This window comes from Lemur catta, chromosome 6, assembly GCF_020740605.2.
Source record: "Lemur catta isolate mLemCat1 chromosome 6, mLemCat1.pri, whole genome shotgun sequence".
Taxonomy (NCBI): domain Eukaryota; kingdom Metazoa; phylum Chordata; class Mammalia; order Primates; family Lemuridae; genus Lemur; species Lemur catta.
Genome location: NC_059133.1, coordinates 108,455,022 through 108,473,121, shown reverse-complemented (window position 1 = coordinate 108,473,121; position 18,100 = coordinate 108,455,022). Strand labels below are relative to the sequence as shown.

At 37.5% G+C, this 18,100-nt stretch overlaps 2 long non-coding RNA genes across 2 annotated transcripts; one reads left to right on the top strand and one right to left on the bottom strand.

Moving 5' to 3' along the window:
• Nucleotides 1-977: 977 nt before the first annotated feature.
• On the bottom strand, nt 978-8,910 carry LOC123640216. The gene is made up of 6 exons (XR_006735909.1): nt 8,733-8,910; nt 7,991-8,063; nt 6,869-6,994; nt 4,241-4,396; nt 1,694-1,786; nt 978-1,574 (listed from the first exon to the last, which is right to left on the bottom strand). It is a non-coding gene; the product is annotated as an uncharacterized LOC123640216 (long non-coding RNA).
• LOC123640215 lies at nt 8,728-17,167 on the top strand. The gene is made up of 4 exons (XR_006735908.1): nt 8,728-8,810; nt 13,386-13,573; nt 16,564-16,642; nt 17,065-17,167. It is a non-coding gene; the product is annotated as an uncharacterized LOC123640215 (long non-coding RNA).
• The last annotated feature ends 933 nt before the right edge of the window (nt 17,168-18,100 follow it).

Genomic DNA, 18,100 nt, shown 5'->3' with positions numbered 1-18,100 from the left:
AACCAATTAATTTGCCAAACTTTTCTTGTCATATGAACTAAAAATAATTTAATTTAATTACTAAATATTTTATGAGTGTTCATTTATTTAAACCAATCAAAATACAACTTTTGAAGAGATTTCTTGCTGACTACACAAGATTTTATTATGTAGATATTACATATGACATAATGCACCAATACGTCTAAATATATATATATATATATATAGTGTGTATATATATATATACATATACACATAAAAAAGGTCTTACAGTTTTCATTTTAGAATTTTAGTCATGGGATAGTAAAACATATAAACTCACCAGTTTATAAAAACCAGTTGGACCTAAATCATTTTTCTAACAAAATGGGATAAGGTTAAGATTTTCCTAAGTAGGCCGTCTTATAAAGGCTGTCAACCAAATTTTGGGTAAAGCAGTTTGACTCAGTTTTCAATATACTGGATTGTACAGAAAACACTTTACTGTGAAAATGTGACTGAAACATGTGAGAAGGCTGAAAACATAAGAGTTCTCCTAAGAACAAAAAGACCAGTGTTATTTTCCGAGAGGGTCAGTTTGGAACCTGTGACTCCCAGTGTGGAGTTTGCTGTACTTGCTCTTTCTCATTGACACTTCTACATCTCCAGTATCTGTTACAGCCCGAGCAGGTTCACTGCCTGCTGCTCAACAGGAGATGAACACACTGAGCCAGCAGGGGTTACAGCAGAGAAACAGTTTTATTATCACAGGCACCATGCGAGGAGAGGGGAGTAATTTCTCAAATCCATCTTCCTCAATCATTTGGGAGAAAGGGTTTTTAAAGGGACTTTGGTGAGCAAAGGGCTAGGGAATGGGGTCTGCTGATGGGTGAGGGATGAGCTCATAGGGTTGGAATGCAGAAATTATCTTGTCAGTTGGTAGGTTTCCTGGGTAGGGGCTTTCGAGGCTGTTGGATCCATTCCCACATCTGTCCACGGGTCTGGTTGGTGTCAGCAGGTCTCCAGGATGCAGAGTTTGAAAAACACCTCAAAGACCAGTCTTAAGACTTAAACAGCAATGGAGTCAAAAGTCTTGTGATTTACAATAGCAATTTGATCTATAGAAATAGTGGGGGGAGTCACATATCGGGTGCCTGTCAGGGAGGCACAAGTAGTGCAATTAAGTAGTAACCCTTTGCAGCAGCAAGGAAGTTAGGGAACAATGGCTCTTTGATTTCTGTCTGTATCTGTACTTCTATGAAAATGAGACCTGGATTACTATTTATACTTTGTGGCTTCACAGTACTTTAATATGGACAGTTTCATCTCCATGTGTCCCTGCCAGTCTGTGAGAACAAAACAGGTTGTGAAATATTTGATACAAAAGGCCTTTGGTCCAGTTCTGGCAGATACAGGGCTTGGTTTTGTCACGAAACCAAGTCAGTCCAGACTTTTGGTCTGTCCATATGTAATCATTAGTGTCCGTCAACTTAGCAAAGGGAGCAAGCTGCAGAGGCCTGGCTTGTGAGCCATCCAGAACATCTTATCATTTAGCAAGCATTGACATCATGAGGGGTAGTGTCAGCATCATCTAAGAGGTGCAAGAATGCCTCCTGTGGAATCAAACCATTGATCACAATATTGCCCTAGAATGTCACCAGAAGAGATAAAAATTTTCTTTCTAGTGACTTTACCTGAGAAAAAGACACTTTTTCTGTGTTCAGTTACTCACCAACAGCAGCAGTACCATAACATGTTTTCTTTGGCTGTGGATGCCACTGCTTGTCATATCTCCATCTTCCAGACCAGTCCCACCAGGCACTCACTTTGGCAGAAACAAAAATGAGTTCAAGTTCCTTTGTATGATTTACATGGTGGCACAACTAGCAATTGGATTGATTAGTTAGTGTGGCCAGGGTTTGAAAAACTGGTGCAAAGGGATGCTGGGTCTGTGTCTGACCTGCTGGAAAAACAGTAAGAGTTAGTAAGAGTGAGTCATAGTTTGAAAGAAAAGTCATAGTGGAAGATTAAAAGGGAAATTGGGATAGGTTGAGGCAATCCCCACTCAGCTTCCCATGTGCAATCCTCGAACAGGGAGGCTCAAAAGAAAAAGGGTTTATGAAGAACCCTTCTTGAGGGGAGGGGATAAAAAGAGAGAAAAAAAAACACACAAAAAAGGAGTTGTTAGATAGAAGATGTGGTTTCTTGATCTAAGATCTTGGGAAAAACCTGTCTACTTTTTGGTGATGTCTGCTTCAGGGGCCTGGGAACTAGCCCTGGAAATCCTTGCTTTCGGGTCACTGTAGGGGTGATCTTCCTACTGTCTCAGTGCACTTTGGTGTAGCTCGCATGAATCCGGGAAAATTTTTCTTTTATTTTGATGGCCATGTAGGTAGTTAACAGTACTTCAAAGGGGCCTGCCCAGAGAGATGATAGTACATGTGTTTCTCTAAAAATTTTGATGTATACAGACTCTCTTGGTCAAAAAGGATGGCAGAGCATATCAGTTGGTGGAAGCCATGGTCCTTTCACCTGCTGATGATATGTTTCAAGCATATTAGTCAGTGTCTGCATATAGCTAGTCCCGGTATCAAATTGTTCACTTAAATCCCAACAGTGTCCAGACACCCTGGCAACAGAAGATCACCTGCCTCCAGAGGCATCTTTGGAGTCTGTGTAAATAGTGGCAACATTTCCTTTTACCAATATATAATCTCTAATGAGGGCTATAACAAAATTGACTCAAGGAATTTTTGGGTGAGCTTTTGAGTGCCCAGAAATATTTTATGTTAAAACTAAGTAACAGTTGCATGTACCCTCTGGAGTTTGGACCTAGAGGCTTTATGGCGTCACTCAGTCAGAGACTTTCAAAGAATGAGGATGTCTAAGAGGACACCCGGTTTTTGGAGTAAAACATTGTCCATATGCTGAACAAGTAAGGAAAAAGAATGGATCCCCGGCTAAACGTCAAAGTATGAATCAGCTGTGACAATTTGAGAGAATACTGAAGGACATTCACAGTTTCTCTGAGTACTCAGGTCCATGTTAATAGTCTCACTGTGTAGGTGAATGTAACAGAAATTGTGAAGTAGAGTGAAATGGAATTAAAAAAAAAAGTTGAGCAGAGGTCAATTATTGTACTATTAAAGTCACATACTCTAAAAAAGCATTTCAATTAGTTTCTATTTTCTAGAAAAATATTTGATGTAGCAATTATTTCTAAGATAATCAATTAAAGTACCTTTGTATATATTGGTAGCAAAATATTATATACATAACATATATAGACACAAGGAAATATAGCTATACAGATGGAAGAAGATATAATCAGTCTTACAAACAATTTTTTTCCATGGATCTTAAAATTATATTTTAATCTAACTACAAATCTTTGCATATTTTGTTGTTTTAAGCAATTGCTAGCTAGGTAACACTTCGCTGTTAGGAAATTTTTGCAATTTCTATAACTGTTTGCTTAGACACGCACCTAGTATGTATACATGCATAGGTAGGTGAAGTAAAGTAGTTAATTTAAGGATCCCATATTTGGCTGCATCTTGGCTGTGACTCATAGGTCTCCATTAGCAATTAAAACACTATTTCTCCATAAAAACCAGACAAGAATAAGAAAGAAAGGAATGCAATACAGAAATATCTGTGAATTCTTGAACACATGACTAACATGGATTGTACCCTAACAATTTACTGGGAGTTTCTTTATGACACAGATGGATATTGTGGGTGGTCCACACAGGGTTTCACCACTGAGTCGGCTCCCGCCTCTCACCTGTGTCTGAGGTTCTGTCTCCAGGGGTCTAACACCACCGAGAGGGCTCAAAATGCCGAGTGATCAGCTCTCATGTGCGTTTCCTGGATGAGCCTTCTTTTAAATAATTTTGTTGGGGATTCCCTGCAGGGACACGTCACGCCAGGGGCAGTCCCCCCAAGCACTCCCACTTGTACCCACAGTCACCCAGGCGTGCCTTTGGCCGGGAGGAGGAAAATGCCCTTTCTCTTTGGAGCTCAGCAACTCAGTCTCTCATTTGTCTACAAACGGGACAGTTCAGGTTCCTCTTTCCTTTTATAACGGCCCAGAAAAGCCAATTCAGAGAAATTTTGGGAGGAAGAGGCCATGAATGGAGAAGACCTTTTTGAGTTCATCACCATGTCAAAATTAGGACCCCTCAAAACTACTTCCCAGTAAAAGTATTGACAGATCAGAAAAATCCATGACCATCAACCAAGATCGTGAGGGCCGTGCAGTCTCAAGAGAACTAACCTGTTCAGACCAAGTGAAATCTTGAAGCAGTGTGAGCACCCGAGGGGGCCATGCCTTTACCTGGCACTCATGGTTGGCTACTCTCTCAGGGGTTGGTGAGTCTTCTGGGTGCCACACAGGTTGACATCATCTTGTGAACAGACAGGAACCCAAACTCTGAAAAGTAAATGAAAGAGGTTTATCCTGAGCTGAGTATGTGTGACCATGGACCAGAAAATCACAGGCAAGAGGTTTTCAGCGAGTGCTGTCACTCTGATTGGGTTACATCTTGGCTTTATACCTTTCAGAAGGGCAGGGTTTGCCCATAATTCAGTACACAGAAGGTATACATTGGTTTTGCCCCAAAAGGCATGACATGTCAAAGGGGGGTATTACAGGTTACCAGTGGGTTTAAGGATACTGTTTGGAGATTCTCTTTGTATTGTAATAACCATTGTGTTTACCCTAAAATAAAGTATTATATAAAATTTAACAGCTTAGGGATTTGTTCTCCTAAGCAGAAACTGTGCTGTGTCTGTGCAGTGGACACATAACCTCCTAGCTAGTAAGAGTTGGACAAATGAACAGTGGATAAGACCAAAGGGAAAACTGAAGCTGCCAGTTTAAGCCCTTGTAACCACAGGTTCAAATCCCTAATGGTAACGTTCATATCAAATGATAGAAAGAGGGAGTTAGAAACACATTTTATGTGTACCTTTGCACAGACATTGAAATCAGGGGAAGAAAATACATCGTATCTAGGATTCAATGGCCAAAACCATAATAACTTCATAAGCTTTTGACCATAAGTATGTCTTTCTGTGCTCCTATGTGCTTCATGTTTCCATTATGTTAATTTTCTGACCATTTATTTTAGTTCAGCCTGTCTCCCTTTTTAGATACTTAAGAACATTAAACACATGGGCAGTTTTGTTCATAAGGCAGGAGATTTTGCTGTTATTGTGAGACTAACATTAAATATCCCTAACTTATCAGAAATGATACAAACACAGACCATTTTGCTTTAGGATGGGTTTAGAGTTGTAAGATTTTTGTGCTAAAAACTGACACTTTAAACACATCAAACTGTCCAGGAGCATACATAAAAATGTATGCTCACAATTTGAAAAAATTTTCACTTTCACTTCACCATTCATACTTACCCTGTTTAAATAAGCCAATTCATTTACCAAAGTTTACTAAATTTATAGGAAATACAGAGTAATCTTGCTTCTTTTTAAGTAAGTTAGAAGTGCTACCTTATGTATAAAACAGTCTGGCATCATGTAAACACAACACATACTACAAGGATATCCACAAATAAATCTAAACACATGCACACATATAAACATACACACACGTACACACACACACAATGTTCCATTACCTTTAACCTCACAATTCTAGCCATGAGGTTCTGATAGAAACTCCCCGGTTTACAAAACATCACTGGACCAGAATTACCTCTGACAAAACTGGTCTCTTTCATATGTTTGAATTTTCATGGCCCTGAGAGTTAAGCTAATTAAGCCTATGGACCAAAGTGTTGGATAAAAGAGTTTAGTGGCAGTCTGATTTTAAAAAGACCCTTTTATCCTTTTTTTCTTTCTTTTCCTTAGAGGAAAAAGAGTGCTCAATCTTTGTGTTTTAGCTTGAACTGGCTGTAAGATCTCCAAGTAGCTTTGAATGACAAATAGCATAAACTTTGAGTCCACCTCAAGAGCAACAGGAAAACTTAGCAGGTTGAGAGTTGACAGAACAGACAACAGAGACAGAGAGCTTGAAAGACTGGACATTTTAAATTCATAGAGGCAGGTCGAGCACTTGAGCTCTGAATTTTCATGGATGCAATTTGCCCTTCAGTTAAAACATGTGCACAAGAATTGGCCCTAACCAGCTGCAGTCCTAGCGTACCTGGCACGCCTTTGAATCTTGCCATTTACACACACACTTGTGAGTAGAGTTGCCGGAATGCGACCGGGGTGCCCAGATAGGATCATTCTCCTTGCCTTTTCTCACTTGTAGAGGATTGGCTTCCCATTTTTCTTTACAGGAAGCAACCGAACAGCGGTCTAGGGGTCAGTGTAGTGGATCAGAGTGTGCTGATTGTGGGCAGGACCGCACAGGGTATCACCACTGAGTTGGTTGCTGCCTCTCACCCGTGTCTCAGGTTCTCTCTCCAGGGCTCTAACACCTCTGAGAAGGCTCAAAATGCCAAGTGATCAGCTCTTATGTGCATTTCCTGGCTGATCCTTCTTTTAATTAATTTTGTTGGGGATTCCCTGCAGGGACATGTCCGACCGGGGGCAGTCACCCCAAGCACTCCCACTTGCATCTGCAGTCACCCAGGTTTCCCTTTGGCTGGGAGGAGGAAAATGCCCTTTCTCTTCGGAGCTGAGCAACTGAGACTCTTATTTGTCTACAAATGGGACAGTTCAGTTTCCTCTTTCATTTCACAAAGGCCCAGAAAGGCCAATTCAGAGAAATTTGGTGAGGAAGAGGCAATGAATGGAGAAGACCCTTTAGAGTGCACCTCCAAGTCAAAATTAGGATCCATCAAAACAGCTTCCTAGAAAAAGTATCCACGGCTCAGAATATACCAGGACCATCAACCAAGATTGTGAGGTCTGGGGACACAGGAGGACTTACCAGTTCAGCCCAAGGGAAAGCTTGGAGGTGGGTGGCTTTGGATGCTGTGCTGCTACCTGTTGCTGATTTTGGGCTCCTCCTTCAAGGAATCCTGAGTCTTCTTTGAACCTCAGGTGTGAGCACCATCTTGTGAAAAGAAAAGAACCCAAACTCTTTAAAATAATTAAAGAGGTTTATTCTGATCTGAACATGCATGACTGGCTCACCTGGAGCACATGGCCTCAGGAGGTCCTGAGAATATGTGCCCACACTGCTGAGGTGCAGTTTGGTTGTATAGGTTCATGCAGGTAGGAACTACAAATAACTCCCTAAGTCAGTATGTGGAGGGCGTGTATTGTTTTCCCTGAAATGGCAGGACATCTTAAAGTGTGTTCTTATATGTTATATGTGCACTTACAGTTTCTTTGACTTGTAACTGGTTAAAGTATGAAGCTTTGTCTTAAGTCTTGGAATTTCTTAACTTAAGAAATCTGTTGCCCAGATGCGGTGGCTCACGCCTGTAATCCTAGCACTCTGGGAGGCCAAAGGTGGGTGGATTGTTTGAGCTCAGGAGTTCAAGACCAGCCTGAGCAAGAGCGAGACCCCATCTCTACTAAAAATAGAAAGAAATTATCTGGACAGCTAAAAATATATATAGAAAAATTAGCCGGGCATGGTGGCGCATGCCTGTAGTCCCAGCTACTCGGGAAGCTAAGGCAGGAGGATTGCTTGAACCCAGGAGTTTGAGGTTGCTGTGAGCTAGGCTGACGCCATGGCACTCTAGCCTGGGCAACAGAGTGGGACTCTGTCTTAAAGTATAAAAAATATAAAAAAATAAAAATAAAAAGAAATCTGTTAATGAGAGATAAGCCATTGGATGTTTACTGAAACTCAAGAGGTCTCTTATGTAAATTGAAGGCGTATAGGTTTGTTTTAGGCTATTTTCCTTCTATAGCCTTAGGTCTGTTCATGATTTGGTGTCTCACTGTCATAAAGTATGATGTCTCCAAAAGGATAAAGGTGCACCTACCGTTTCATAGCCAGTATCTGAGCCTTAGGTTATTTCTGCAGTGCCCTTTGCCAAGAGGAAGTCCATTCCATCACAGCTGGGGGGATTAAGATTTTATTTTAGTTCATACAAACCTGACTGTAGAGAGTTGTTCTTTTTCTCTTGATCCACCACAATCACTGTGCGGCCTCTTCTGAAGCTAGTGCTCTGCGGAATTATTTACATTAAGCAGAAAAATATTATCACCTTGCTATGAATACCTGGTCTACTCCTAGCAACACCAAACCTTAACAGTGCTAGGTGAGTTTCCAAATATTAGAGGTTGCTTCTCTCTTCTTAGTGTCTCCTTTTGACCAAGCTAAAGTCAGGTTTCTGGATGTAAATCAATGACCTCTACCATTTCTGTGATTTGCTAATCAGCTGCTTGTCTAGGGAGCATGGCCTATAGAAATACTAGGGCTTTTAATTCACCATCTTATAATAGGACATCTTTTTGTTTCTAAAGCATTTCATAGTCGTGAACTAACCTAAAATCATACCTACCACAACAATAAATATTTCTTTCTTTATCTTTTGGCAATTGATATATCTGAATGATGGCAATTAATGCAACCATCTGGAATTATTTTATTTCTGTGAGAAGCTTATATTTCAAGGCCTGATTTAAGTTTCTTATAGCATACTCAGCTTCATAATTTTTAGTTTTTTTAAATTATTAACCACATAAAACCACATTAAAACCAAGGTTGTTTTGTCTATAAGGTTTAAATTATTGTGAATAGTTCCCAAAATGCTGGCAAGTAATTGTTGGGTTCTTTCTTTAGGTGATGAATGAAGGGTGGCTGGATTCAAAGTGAAGCAGCAATAAATAGAGACCTTTGAAGACGAAAGCAGTAATATTTCACAGGATGCCAGGTGACTGCCAGTAAAAGAGTCTGTGGAGGATAGGAACCAGTAAGTGTAGTAGAAACTCTGGAACTAAATCAATGGAAGTTTTCATACATTTTTCTATTGCTGTTATAGATCCCAAACAAGGTGGATATGGCTTGGCCACTAGATCTAACAAAATACTGAAATAAGCAGTAGGTCTCTAATGATTCCCACATACTTGAGTCAGCACTTGGTCAGAGTTTTCATGAACAAAACATGAAAAAGGATTTGTGAGCCTAGAATCCTAGAGAAAAATCTGATAGTTTATATTTCAGTATTTATGTTTAAATAGCAGCATGCTTCTTTTAACTTGAAAAGTACACAGTTATTAAAACATACTTCTATTAATATGTTTTACTAATATATAATTAACCTAATATCAACTCTCTTTTGGATTTGCCAGGTTTGGAGCACTTTAATTTTTGCACAGAGGGAAGTAAAACTTACTTTTTTGTTGTTTTTAAATACCAAGGTTGAAGGACAATGGCTCTCATAACAGTTTTGAATTATTTAAAACCTAAAGAGTTTTAACAAACCTAATTATTCCTATTTTCCTTTGTTTTGTAGAACAAAATTACTGTTTTGAATTTTGGAAAGCTAAAACAAAAAATAGTAGTTACAGAAGACATGATATAAATCATAACTAATGTCAGAAATAATTTCATACATTTTAAAAACACTGTAACAATTGTAATTGAAAATAAATTATGAAAAGCAAACAAGACTTCTTTTTAAAAACTGATTTAGGAGTGTAAAAAACAATAACCAAAATTTAACAGAATTACAAGAAGAAACTTCCACATAAGCATAAAATAGCCCAGTCATTTTAAATAAAAATGTCACTCATTTTGTTTCTGCTTTATAAGTATTTATATAATAATTTAAAGGAAAGGACTTATAGGTTTAGACATACACAGATATATAAATATAAAAATTGGTAATAATAAAAATTCCCTATGGTTTTAACAAATAATTAACTAATCAGTATATTAAATAATACATATATATCATATTAAATTTGTCCTGTGGATAAACTATTAATTTCTTAAATAAGAAGGAAATCATATCTAGTTTCTTGTATACATATTTTCATGTCTCTAATTATCGTATCTTATATAATTATTTAAATTAAGTGTCTTCATATTAAATATAAATGTTATATATCATAAAATATAATTTATATATTATAAATGAAATTATATAATATTTATATTAAATATCATCTTTAATTAAAATAACCTTTTCCAGACAGAAAAAAAGAACTAGAGAATAAAAAAAACATGAATTGTTTTACTGTTTTTTCTCCATCAACACATATTAACAATTGATTAACAATTGAAATAGATGAATATACACATATTCACATACATATACACACACATACATATTTATTTGTGTTGTATAATTTTGAACATACTCATACTCTGAGGGCAACTGGAGGATATATATTTTGTCCTTAAGCCATTGCCATTCAAAAATAACAAGAATAGATATTATCATTATTTATAAGTGTTTTGTGTCTGTTTTTTACTAAGAAACTTTCCAGGCTTTCAAAACTTATTAATTAACTGAATGATTTATCTAAGATCTTAAAGGTAGATAAGGATAGGGAAATTGTAATTTATCTAATACATTAAATCCTTATGATTTGTAGCTTGTAAAAATATTATGAAATTAAAACGTTTAGAATGGCATCCATTATCATTTCATTTAGTTCAATATAAGTTGGTACATATAATTTTGTGTTTTAAGCAGTGATGAGATCAGTGGTAATTTACTTATAAATCCAATATAGGAAATTTATAAAATTTAAGTCACAAGAAATTTTACCCTCTTATTAAACAAACAAAAATATTGTTCCTAACATATGTTTCCATTGTAAGCTGATTTTTTAACATGAAATCATACCATACACTAAACTTTTTTGATGTTGAAACCAAAGCCATTACTTCTTAGCTCCTAACTATCGTAACAGAAGCTTACTACGTAAATAAGCTTTTAAGCGTCTACCAAAAGAAACACCACTTAATAACTTTTTTCTTCTTCCTTTTTACGTTTATAGCTTAATTGATGTATGATTAGCATACCCTAAAATTTGCCCACTGGAAATGTAAACTCAAATTGTTTTGATAAATTTGTACTTATGCAAACATCACCACAATCCAGTTTTAGAACATTTCCATCACCTGCAAAAAGTTCCTTCACAATCATTTGCAGTTAATCCCGTCTCCCACCCCCAACCTTAGAAAAATGCTGACCTACTTTGTCTCTATAAACTTACTTTCCTAGACATTGTATGTAAATGGAATCACACAATATGCAGACGTTTTTGGTCTGGCTCCTTTCACTCAGCATGTTTAAGTTTCATCCAGATTTTAGTACTTAGTAGTGTGCTTTTAATTACTGAATAGTATTCCATAGTATGTATATACCACATTTCTTTAATCATCTGCCAATTGATGCATATTTGGATTGCTTCCAGTTTGAGCCATTATGAACAACACTGCTAGAAACATCCACGTATGTGTCTCTGTATGAACGTGTTTTCATTTCTTTTAAAGAGATTCCCAGAAGTAGACTTACCAGGTTGTGTGGTAAGTCTAAGAAATTGCCAAACTGATTTCCAAGGTAGCTGTACCTTTTTACACTCCCACCTACAACATGTGGGGATTCCAGTTTCTCTGCATTCTCATCAACACTTGTTATTTTCTGGGTTACTGCAGTCATTTTAGTGGGTATGTAATAGTATATCATTATGGTTTTAATCTGAACTTCTCTAATGGTCAATAATGTTGAGTATTATCACAATGTGCTCATCATTCATAGGCCCATTAGCCATTCTTATATCTTCTTTGGTGAAATGTCTGTGCAAGTCTTTTGAACATTTTTTAGTTTTATTCTTATTGTTGAGGTTTACATGTTCTTTATATATTCTGGATTCAAGTCTATCATCAGATATATTATTTGTGATTTCATCGTCCAGTGTGTGGCTTGTGTTTTAGTTTTCTTAATGGTGTCTTTAGAAGTGAAAAACTTTGTAATTTCTATAAAAATCCATTTTAATGTTTTCTTTTATGGACTATGCTTTTAATGTTGTCTGTATGAACATTTTCCACAACACAAGGTAATGCATTTTTTCCCTATTTCTTATTGCAATTTTAAAGTGCTGGCTCTTACATTTGGATTTATGATCCACTTTTAGTTAGTTTTTATGTGCTGTGTGAAGTAATAATGCTTTTTTTGGCTTATGGGTATTCAATTGTTTCAGCACTATTTGTTAAAAGACTGTATAACTTTGTCAAAAATCATCTGACCATAAATTTAAACATTTTTTAAGGACTCTCAAATAATTTTCATTGATCTATATACCTGATCTTGTGTCAACACCATGATGTCTTGATTACTGGAGATTTATAGTAAGTTTTGAAAACAGGTACATAAGTCCTTCAACTTCATTCTTTTATGTAAAAAATGTGTCTTCATTATTTTAAGTCCTTTTCATTTCCATATAAATTTTCAAATCAACTTGTCTATTCCAATAAAAATGTCTACTGGGATATTTATAGGACTTGCTTTGAATTTAGAGTTTAATTTGGGTAGAATTGTGATCTTGACAATACTGAATCTCTAATCAATGAATACAAAATGTCTTTCCACTTATTCCTATCTTCTAAATTTCTCTCCGTGATGTTTTATAATTTTCAGTGTACAGGTTTACAAATTTTTTGCTAAATTTATTCCTATTTTATTCTTCTTCATACTATTTTGAAAGAAATTTTTATTTCATTTTGTTTATTGCTAGTATATAGAAACAATTGATTTTTGTAGTTTGATCTTGTATCCTACAGAGTTATTAAGCTCATTTATAACCTTAAAAATCATCTGACCATAAATTTAAGCAGAAACAGAAAAATAAATGCCGTATGTTCTTATAAGTGTAAACTATGGCTACACCAGGGCACACAGAATGGTATAATGGAGACTTAAAAGGAGGGAGGCGGGAGGGGGTGAGGGATGAAAATTATTTATGGGGTACAATACACACTATTCACGTGATGGGTACAAAAGCCCAGACTTCACTATATCACATATACATGTAACAGAATTCAACTTGTACCCTATTCTATCAAAATAAAACAAAAATGAACAAAATTTTACCATTAAATAAACATATAAATAAATAAATGGGCTACATGAGGGGTGGGAATCTCCTAGCGAGTGAGATCATTCTTGGCATTTTCAGGAAAAACTTGATGTCAGAAGCATCAATGTGAAAAACATCACTCCTCCATCCAGAAGAATTCAGGCTGCTTGGACTTATAGATGTGGCCAAAAGAGGGCCCAGCTCTGAGGTCATTAAGTTACTGAGCCCTTTTGATGACTCACTAGGACTAGATGTAGGCCTTACCTCAGATATAAGCCCAACCCCTCCATTTCCAGAAGAGGAAGACCTCACAAGTCGGGACATCATTGAGAGATAGCAGAAAACTTTCCAATTTCATTGTGAGGAACAAAGCTGAGCTCTCTGATGGTTTATTTTCTAAGGACCTCTCTCAGGTGGCCACTTTCATTCCCACCACCTGAATTCTCTTTCTGCAGCCCAGGCTACAGTGGGAACTGCGTGGGCCTTCTCACTAAGAAAACCGACCTTGCTATGAAGCTCTCTCTGTCCGCGCATGTACGACGCATCTCTCACAGGCACTGCGATCCAGAAAACTCAAGTGGCCGTCTCCATTGCGGTCATCTGGACTTCCAGGCAAACAGGACACACAGGGGACAATGAGCAGGTAAGCTGAAGACTCTGGAAAGCAGGGCTGGCTCCGGACGAAATTTCTGGAAACCAAAGTGGCAAAGTGGAGGACTGTGGCAGCCAGAAACTGAGAAGTCATGGAGGATTAGGAAGCAGAGGGGAGAAAGCTGTAGAATAGATGAGACTCACTGGAAGTGGCAGGCAAGAGGGTGACCTTGAGACATGACCACAGGAAGGTGGTCACAGCCAAAGGGCGGGTGCTGGAGCCCAAGTTCAGCCCTTCAAGTCCATGCGGGCTCTGCTGCACTCAAGCTCGGCAACCAGCTTTTCATCACTACCCTTTGCCTGCCCGGCCAATCCCCAACTCCGCTCCAGGTGCGTCACAATGTCACCCCTGTGACCTCACACTCCCCCACTCCTGACCCCACCCACCTGTTATTTCATGGAGGCAAGTCCTCCTCTCTCTGTCCCTGTGCCAGGGGCACCCACTAGCTTCACCCCTTATGTCCTTCGAGCCGTTCCCTCTCACCTAGCCGCCTCCACTGGTCCAGCGGAGCAAGATGTCCCAAGTTTTCAGGTGGCTCATAATTGAGGCTCATTCCCAGGATGCTGGGATGACTGGGCCCCAGGAGCCAAGCGGACAGGCTTCACAAAAACACAGGGTAGGGAGGGGTCGGAGACTTGCAGCTGTCTACTGTCCTGATTCTGCCACCAGCATTTGCCCCCCCCCCCTTTGAGGCACTTTCCCGGCCACGTCCATGAGTTCGGAGGGTGACAGTAAATCAGCTCGACCATAGCTGTGAGGAATAGGAACCAGGAGAAACTGAGCCCCCAGGTGTGCGCTCAGCTTTGGGGAGGCACAGCCTGGGGGCTTCGGTGTGGGGAAGAGAGTCTCTGAGGGCTGGGCTCCAAATTTGAGGATCAATTCAACAGTTCTTCCCCCACAGGAATCAAGTATTTTTTTTAATACTTTAATCTGTTGGGGAGCAGCCTGGATGGAATTAACATGCCACCTGGGGAGAAAAATTGATCAATGTCACACGTGCAAAAAAAAGAGTATACTCATTCTATTTGACAACTTCATTTGATTATTCTAAAAAATAATGCATTGGAGGCACTGATAAAGTGGGTGTTAATAGGGTGTTATTTTTCATTATCAACATTGTAAAACATATATTTCACAACCTATTAAAGTCTTACTAATTGTCATTTTCTTACATAAAAGTACATCTCTAATTCCTATGTTACCTACAGCATTTTTATCTCAACTACTGCAAAGTTTGCCTGTTGATGGGCAATTGGATAGTACTTTTTAAATAGTTAAATCAAGCTAATATTTGAATTTTTAAAATGACATTCACTGGGCCAGGCGCAGTGGCTTACACTTGTAATCCTAGCACTCTGTAAGGCCAAGGCAGGAGGATCGTTTGAGCTCAGGAGTTCGAGACCAGCCTGAGCAAGAGCGAGACCGCATCTCTACTTAAATAAAAAAAAAAAAAATAGAAAGAAATTTGCTGGAAAACTAAAAATATATAGAAAAAAATTAGCTGGGAATGGTGGCACATGCTTGTAGTCCCAGCTACTTGGGAGGCTGAGGCAGAAGGATTGCTTGAGCCCTGGAGTTTGAGGTTGCTGTGAGCTAGGCAGATGCCAGGGCACTCTAGCCCAGGCAACAGAGTGAAACTCTGTCTCAAAAAAACAAAAACTTGATGTTCTTGAGCTTCATCTATGTTGAGACATTTAGCTGGCATTTATTCATTTTCACTGCTGAACTTTATTTTATTGTATGACTATATTACCATTTATTGATTCAGTCTTCTTTTACCAAAATTAGGTTGTTTTCAGTTTGGGGCTATTATGAGTCATGTTGTATGAACATTCTTATACACATATTCTGTTGAATGAGTACTGTACTCATGGTCTGTTGAAATAAATTCTAGTGTTACAGAAATGCATAGGTTCAATACCTTACTCGATGGTAACCTGATTTCCAAAGTTACTTTACTATTACACCCCAACCAACATTAGATGAATGTTCAAGTTCCTCCACATCCTGATCATTTTCACACATTTTAAACCTTATCAAAAAGATGGTGTACAAGGGTGCCTTATTTTGGTTTCAATTTTAATTTCTATTACTACAAATGAATTTTAGCATCATGTCATATACTTTGAGACAGTGTATTTTCTCTTCTGTGAAAAGCTTTATGTCACCTGACCATTTCTCCATAAGACTGTTATTTTTTAAATCTATTAAAGAGTCTATCGATTTCCCCATGATCTTCAATCCTCACTAACAGTAATATTTGTTACTCATGGAATCTCCACACAGTTATCCACATTTCCTAGTTCCTTTTTGGATAGGTGGAACCATGCTTTTAATTTATGGGACAAGGTCTCTGAGCGGTCACTTTTAAGTCAAAGGACTTATGAGCTGGCACATGATCCTCTCGTTCTTGCTACTCTGGCCATAATGACCAAAACGACCACAAGGCTCCCAAACGTACAGCTACAAGATCATTAAGCTGCTTTTTGCCTGGATCCCTGAGTGATTCTGGGGAGCAGATTACGCATCCCACCCCCACCCACCCCAGCCAACTCACACTGGATTTGTGTTGTGAGAAATGTGAAGGAGAATCTGTTACTACTGTATATGCTAGTCTGACCTTGACTTAACTGCTCATTTATGAATCAAATTTCCAGGCAGGTAAAAGTTGGTTTTGAGCTCTGTGTTATGTTCCACAGGACCATTTATCTATCGCACAATGAACAGTATGTTATCTCAGTGAGTATAAAGTGTTTTTTTATTTCAGCATATTATGGGGATACAAAAGTTTAGGTTATGTATATTGCCCTTTGCCTCCCTCCCCCAAGTCAGAGCTTCAAGCGTGTCCATCCCCCAGGCAGTGCGCATCGCACTCATTATGTATGTATACACCCATCTCAGTAGGGAAAATCCCTGTACCTTCGTCTATCTTCAGGAGTGTTTTGACTATTTTTATTTTTTATTCTTTTATATATTTTTAGGATCATCTTCTCAAGTTCTGTGCCAGAAAAACCCCATTGAGATTTTGCCTGCAATTACATTAAATATATGATCACTTTGGTAAGAATTTGTATCTTTGCTCTACTGAATGTTTCATTAAAGAATATGTGCTCTACTGAATGTTTCATTTAAGAATATTTTATATCTCTGCATATTTGTTTAAAAATGTTTTTCAATATATTTTATAATTTTTTCATAAAGGATTTATACATCCTTTATTATATTAATCCCTAAATACTTCATATTTTCATGAAGTATTTTCTAAATAGTACCTATTAAAAATTATTTCATACAATTGATCCCTACTTGTTTATGAATGTTCAATTAATTTTACATTTTGATATGTATCCAGCCACTTTATTAATTTTATTGTTTCTAATACTTAACTAAAATCTCCTTTAGATATTTAACATAAGCAATCATAACATCTGTGAATAATGACAATATTTTTTATTCTTTCAAATATTTATCTTACTTCACAGATCCTGCCAGGATCGTCAGTATAATCTTGAGAAGAAATTATAATAGCAGGCATCTTTTCTAATCATTTAATATCCTATTAAGATGGGAGATATATATTTTGAATCTTTCCAGGGACCCAACTGGAAATTTTCATAATTAATTCAAGGTTAAAGATGCTTAAGTTAGAATTCAATTTAGGGGAGGTTTGTCAAAGATGTTAAAGGGCTCAAAACATTTGACCAAATCAAAATCAGAGAACACTGTAAAATAGTAGCCATTGATTTAACCAAAGTGATAATCAAAAGACTTTGAAAGCAGTACAGAAAGTTACATGGATGCAAAAACCTTCACCAGTAAGCCGGTAAACCCAGGCAAGAAAGTATGTTGAAGGGGTGATGCCACTGTGGGGGCAGGGGACATGCAGGGGACATGAGATACAGCCAACCCTCTTAGAGTATAGGAAGCTTGGTAATTTTTTACAGGATTTCACATGAACAGAAAAGAACAGAGAATAACATGACCACCTACTCCCCTGTTAACAAGTAAAAGATTACAAAACTCAATGTCCTCATGTATCTATGTAAAATCATCCCCTAGACAACAGTTCTCCCACTGTGGACAGCCACTCTCATCTGTGTTTGCTGATATTCTCTACTTATTTACATTGTTACTTCATATGTTTGTATCTGTAAATGTGTATTTTTGGTTTGTTTGTTTTTATATCAATGGTAACATGTATGCTCTTCTGAAACTTGCTATTCTATGGTTTTGGGATTTATCCATGTTGATCTATATAGCTCAAGTTGGTTATTTTAACTGATGTGTAATATTCTAGTTTATACAACTACAATAATCTTCTCAATTGTTGAACATTTAAAATGTTTCCAATTTTCCATTACTATGTAGTGGTGAAATACAGTAAAATAATTTCACTATTATAATAAAAAATAATTTTTGCTAAAAAAAGAAAGTATGTTGACAACTTTGAAGACATTTCTAATTTTATAAAACTTTTCTTGTCATGTGAACTGAAAATTTGATTTAATTACTAAATAT